The following is a 5,577-nucleotide window of genomic DNA, read 5'->3' as shown; positions in this document are numbered from 1 at the left end:
TGAGGCTGAGGGAAGTGGCCGTGCATGGGGCAGCAATTTCTCCCTGACCTCTGGGCTCCCCATTTTCTGCTCTTCCAAGAGGGAAAAGGAAGAGCAGAACAGAAGGCTAGTCCAGGGGGCGCTGATGCAGTAAGCTCCCCAGTGACAGAGGTGGTTCAGCGGATTCCTGCTGACCTTCCTGGCTGCCCCCACAGGCACGCCTCACCGATCGTGCCCACATGATTGTACTCCAGATACTGCTCTTCTGACAATTTGAAAGTGTGTGGCAACCCTGTGTGGGCAAATCGATGGCACCATTTTTCCAAGAGCATGTGCTCACTTCATGTCTGTGAACATTAATTAAGGGACAGAGGACAGAACAGAGATGCCAGATACACGTGAATAGAAGAGTTAACTATTTGGGGGACTCAGAACAGGGTGATGATATGGTTACCTAACTCGATGCCATTGTGGAAATTCATAATAAAGGGAGCATTTTCACATTAATTAAGAGTTGTCCATTGTTTCTTGGACATAATGCTATTGCATACTCAACAGGCCACAGACTAGTGTAAACTTTACTTTTTTTTTTCTTTAATAACAAGTTTCTTTTTTTTTAAGATTTATTTATTCATTTATTTATACAAGCACTGGGCACAGTCAGAAGCGCGGGAGGATGAGAGAATTCGCCAGAGCCAGAGCAGGGAACAGAACAGGCAGACCGATGAAATACACCGCTGAGGGGAGCAGCGGGCAAAGCAGGAGAGGTCTGCGCGCCATGTGGGACCCCCGCCCGGCAGCCGGGCTGCAGGCAGCCTTGCAGGCCAGCGCTCAACTGCTGTGCCACCAGGGGAGGCCCTGTAAACTTTACTTTTACATGAACTGGGAAACCAAAAACTCGAGTGACCTGCTTTACTTCAGTATTCACTTTTTTGCTGTTATCTGGAATTGAACCCACAATATCTCTGAGGCATGTCTGTCCTTATAAATTAAGTGCTTATAAAGGGGAAGTCAAGCCTATGCGCAAGCCCCAACTGAGGGGCTGGCACTGGCTCCACTGCTTCTCACCTTGGGCCTGAGAAGGGGTGCTGTGGGTATGGCTTGTTCCTCTGGCAACTGTGTGGCTGTGCTTCTGGTGACCATGGCAACCCCAGAAGCATAGCCAGGTGAGTGCTGCCTGGGCAGCCCACTTGGTTGGCTCTGTCAGGTTTCTGCAATGATGCTCATCACAGACCTGACATCTCGGTGGGCTAAACCAGAAGAGCTCGTCTTTCCTGCACAGTTGGCAGGTCGGGTCAGCCCATGTTTATCTCATTCTGGGACCCAGCCTGGAAGGGCTACTGGGGCAAGCACTTCTAGAGGCAAATGACAGGAGCATAGGGCCAGGCAATGCCCTACCTCCCGTCCCCCTTCCCACACTAAGTAGCCCCTGCTCACATCTCATCCACTGACATTCCATTGGATAAAGCAAGCCAAGGCCAAAGACAGTGGTGGGGCGGGGACGGGGGAAGATTTGGCTTATCTTCAGGGAAGCAGGTGAAGGAAGGAAGGATGGGGTACAGCCAATGCAGCCTGCCATCACACCTAGGCAGGATGTGCCTCCGGATCTAAGAATGTCCCATCTCCAGGACAGGTGCAGGAGGATGACTCTTCAGGCAGGGCTGGGACAGGTGGAGGAGGGGTCCTTTTCAATGACTTTCCACTGAACACAATCTTTCTTTATATAAGTTACGCATTAAATCCAATTACAGTCCTGCTGACTGAGGACTCTTCTAAGGTGACTTTGTCTGCTTGGCTCTGATACAGGAGGTCTCGAGCCCATCATCCACCTTCCAAGGTGAGTCTCCTTTCCCTTACTTCCCTTCACTCGGGATGCCTCACCATGTCTTCATGGGGTTCCTCCTCAGGTAGCCCAGGAGAAGGTGGCTCTTTGAAGACCAGGGGCCAGATAGTATTCATTTAGAATCGGCTACCTTCTGAATTCCTGTGTTGAAACCTAACCCCCAGGGTGATGATATCAGGAGGTGGGGCTTCTGGGAAGTGACTATGTCAGGAGGTGGAGCCTCATGTATGGATTCCATGCCCTTATAAGAGAGACCCACATTGTTCCCTCACCCCTTCTACCTTGCAAGGACACAGTGAGAAGGGCCCTCTCTGAGCCAGGAAGCTCTCACAAGACACCAAATCTGCTGGTACTGTGATCCCAGACCTCCTCAACCTCCAGAAGTGTGAGAAGTCATGCTTGCTGTTGTAAGCCCTCCTGCCTATGGTATTTTGTTACAGAAACCCGCATGAACCAAGACAGAATTTTTCCAGTGATCTCAACCTACCTATGTGGAATTGAGTATGAGCTTCTGGGAGCTTCCAGAGAAGGGATGTGACAGCGGCCGTTTTCATGACATGTCCCCCCACTAAGGGCACCCTCCATGAGATGGACGATATCTTGACCACCACAGTTGCTGCAGAGCCCGTGATAAAGAATTTAATTGTCACAGATGATTTAATAAATAAATTAAAGCCTCAATGGATGGGTGGGAGAAGAAATAAATGAATCCAAGATCCCTCCTCCTCCTGCCAGCTGCCGCTGGCACTCCTCAGCCTCTCGTCCAGGTAGCATGTAGGTTTTCAAGGGCATGTCCTCCAGCATTGTCCCTGTCACCACGCTGCCAAACTGGCACTTCTCCTGGGAGGACAGAATGTTCTCTTCCCAACACCTTTTTTCCATCGGTTTCCATTTGCCTTCCTGAGACTCAACAATGGCTGATTCAAGACCATGAGTCATGCTGGTTCTGAATGAATGAATGAATGAATGGGGGATGCTGAACAGACGTCACCAGCATCACACCCACTGACAAGGTGGTGCTCTTTTTCTTTGCTGGGAGACGAACAAAGAAATGGTCCTCTGGCCATCTCAAGGGCCAGGATTCCAGCCTCGGCCCCCACCTTCTCCTAGTAATTGCACAGACAAGAGCCAGCCTTCCTCCTACAGAGCCTGGGGGAAACCTGTGAGCCACCTGGGTGCGACTCTGATCAGACAGCCCCCTGAGCTCTGATCAGATGGCCCCCCCGAGGAGAACATCATGTCCTGGTCGTCTCTAAAGAGAGCACCATGTCCATGAGCAGAGCTGCGTCTGCTGCCTGAGAACCACTTAGAAGCGAACACTTGAATTTCCACTGGCTGTTCTGCTTAGCTCTCACTCGCCCTTGCTGCACATTGGATAAGTAGGGAGAGGTGCTCCCCATCTCTGAAGGCTGCTGAGGAGGCGGAGGGCACATCCTGCTGCTGTGCTTTGTTTTCCTCTTCTGCATTTCTGAGGTTTACTGGTGCCGATCAGGGTCTATTGGTACATTTTAAGAGCATTTTAGCAGTCGGGGGGCATTTAGCCTATTATCTTTCTGATAGGAAGTCAGATAGAAATGAGAAATAACTTTTATCTACTTCAGGGTCCGTGGGGGGTCCAGCTGCACCTCCAGCAGCGCAATAGCCAAGGGGACCAAGTGGTACCCGTGCACCAGCCGAGGGACTTGATTCTTACCATCAAGTTGCTCACAGTCCAGGCTGTGGCCAAGGACACAGATGCAGCCCCAGAGGAGCGGGGCTTCCTTTGCACCTCAGTCTCACTTTTGCAGAAAAGTAGAAGAATCCCAACTGGGTTAAGAATGGTCAGCAGGGCACAACTTAGTCTCTCGTGATTAAGACAGGAGGATGACATGGTATTGGGGGTGTCAGAGGAGAGCTCCAGGCATCTTGAACTCTACCCAGTCTTTTCTGGCAAACCTTTTCCAAAGGTTCCCTGACAACCCAGAGCAGGCAGCAGCCAAGAACAACATTGCAGGTGGAAGAGCACCTGGTAGCTTTCATTTTCCCATGTGTTATTTAATCCTCATTGCCCCTCTGTGTAGGTATCATCACTGTGCCCATTTTGTAGATGAGAAAACTGAGACTCATTGAGGTTAAAGAAGCTTCCAGTGGCTACCAGCCAAGGAGCAATAAGACTGAGTCCCTGTTCTGGTCTTGGCTCGTCCTTTCCCGGGGCCCATACTGCTGTCTGCCACTCAGAAAGAGGGAGAGCAAAGCTGTGAATGAGTCTGTGCTGGTCCACAGGCATGTGAGGGAGCCCCTCCTGGCTGTGCTGGGGGACACACACCACCAATGCTGCTGCACTGGGGAGGAGAAAGCCATGATAAGGGCCACTTGGGAACAAAGGAGCCAGCTTCTCTGGGCACGCAGGGCTCCCTGCGCCTGCTATGGGGTCATGTACAGGTTCACTGCCAAGGGCAGAGCTGATTATTCCACAATGGCAGCTCATTAATCCCCATTAGCTCTGCTACCTGAGAACTGTGCCCCCAATCTCTTGCCAGTGGAGTCCCCTCTACCTCCCCTGACGTTTTCCCTTATTTCCCAATTAATCCACATCCCGCCACTATAGCAGTAATTGGGGGCAAACACTTCAAAACCTCACACTGCATGAAGATGAACATTTTTTTTCCTAAAATTGCTCCCCCAACCAATGGTGCCCATAGTGGAATGGGAAAAATGAACTCATCTCTCTCCGCCTCTCAGCTGTGTCTCCAGGCTCAGCCTCCTTTGTCAGGGGAGTTATTTTCTTTCTGTCGAGTGTGTCTTGTCTAACACTGAGCTGGGGTCTGGCAGTGGGGAGTGAAGTTGGACAGAAATAAAGAGATCTGGGCTCCTTTTGTTCTATGCAGGCGGATGCTTGAGAACATCCCAGTGCCGACCAAAGGAAAGTCTATCTGGTCAGAAGACTAATCTATTCATTTACTTACACTTACAAAGCAAGTGCCTTGTGTGACTATTTTTTTTTTTTTTATGAGAATTGCTGCAGTGTCTGGGCCTGACAGAAAGGAATTACCGCTCAGCATCAGAAATAGTTGTGGTGCCAATGTCCTAATGACACAGGAATGGCAGCTTTCAGAGAGGAAAAGAGTCAAATGTCAATTAGCACAGGATTTTGGACAAGAGCCAGAAATGTCTCCAAGCAAAGGTCAGTAGCTGAGGATCAAAAGTTCCCCCAACACACACACACACACACACACACATTTTTCTTTTGTTCTATCCTCTCAAACTAGCCAACCCATATATAAAAAATAGCATATAATACATTGTATTTAATAATATATAATAGTATATACTATATGGTAGTATATATTATATTTAGTATGTATTATATATTTCAGTAGGAGCTAAGGCATCCAGTATCCATCAGTTAGTTCCTCTGGAACTCAGGACTTAAGATCTTTGCATTCTCAATACCAGGGACCTCCAAACACCATGAAGTTAGCTAGGGATATTTAAATGCAATTGGCCGACCCAGCTTCCTTATCCTGGCCTGAAATCTTTTCTCTCCCTACCCTGGACAGAAGATTCTTCCGGAAATGTCTTGGTCGCCCTTTTCCAATATTCAGGATCTTGATGGAAGGAACACAGTTTGGATACCACCCTCTTCCTGGACCCCTGGCCACATCCCAGAGGGAGGGTTCTTGCTTGTCCTCAGATGCCCACCTGGGCTTCACTTCCCAGGCCACTCGTTGAGATGCTTCCCTGCCAAGGGAGCTGGGGCTTCCTGTTGGTTGTTA

The 5,577-nt window shown here is 49.6% G+C and overlaps 1 long non-coding RNA gene across 1 annotated transcript; it reads left to right on the top strand.

The window, feature by feature from the left end:
• The first annotated feature begins 1,148 nt into the window (after positions 1-1,148).
• Positions 1,149-2,496, top strand: LOC119240164 (uncharacterized). The gene is made up of 3 exons (XR_005124095.2): positions 1,149-1,268; positions 1,731-1,816; positions 2,263-2,496. It is a non-coding gene; the product is annotated as an uncharacterized LOC119240164 (long non-coding RNA).
• Positions 2,497-5,577: the final 3,081 nt, after the last annotated feature.

Source organism: Talpa occidentalis, unplaced genomic scaffold (genome assembly GCF_014898055.3).
Source record: "Talpa occidentalis isolate TD23 unplaced genomic scaffold, MPIMG_talOcc4v2.1 talOcc4.12, whole genome shotgun sequence".
NCBI classification, from domain to species: domain Eukaryota; kingdom Metazoa; phylum Chordata; class Mammalia; order Eulipotyphla; family Talpidae; genus Talpa; species Talpa occidentalis.
This window is presented reverse-complemented; position numbering and strand designations above follow the sequence as displayed.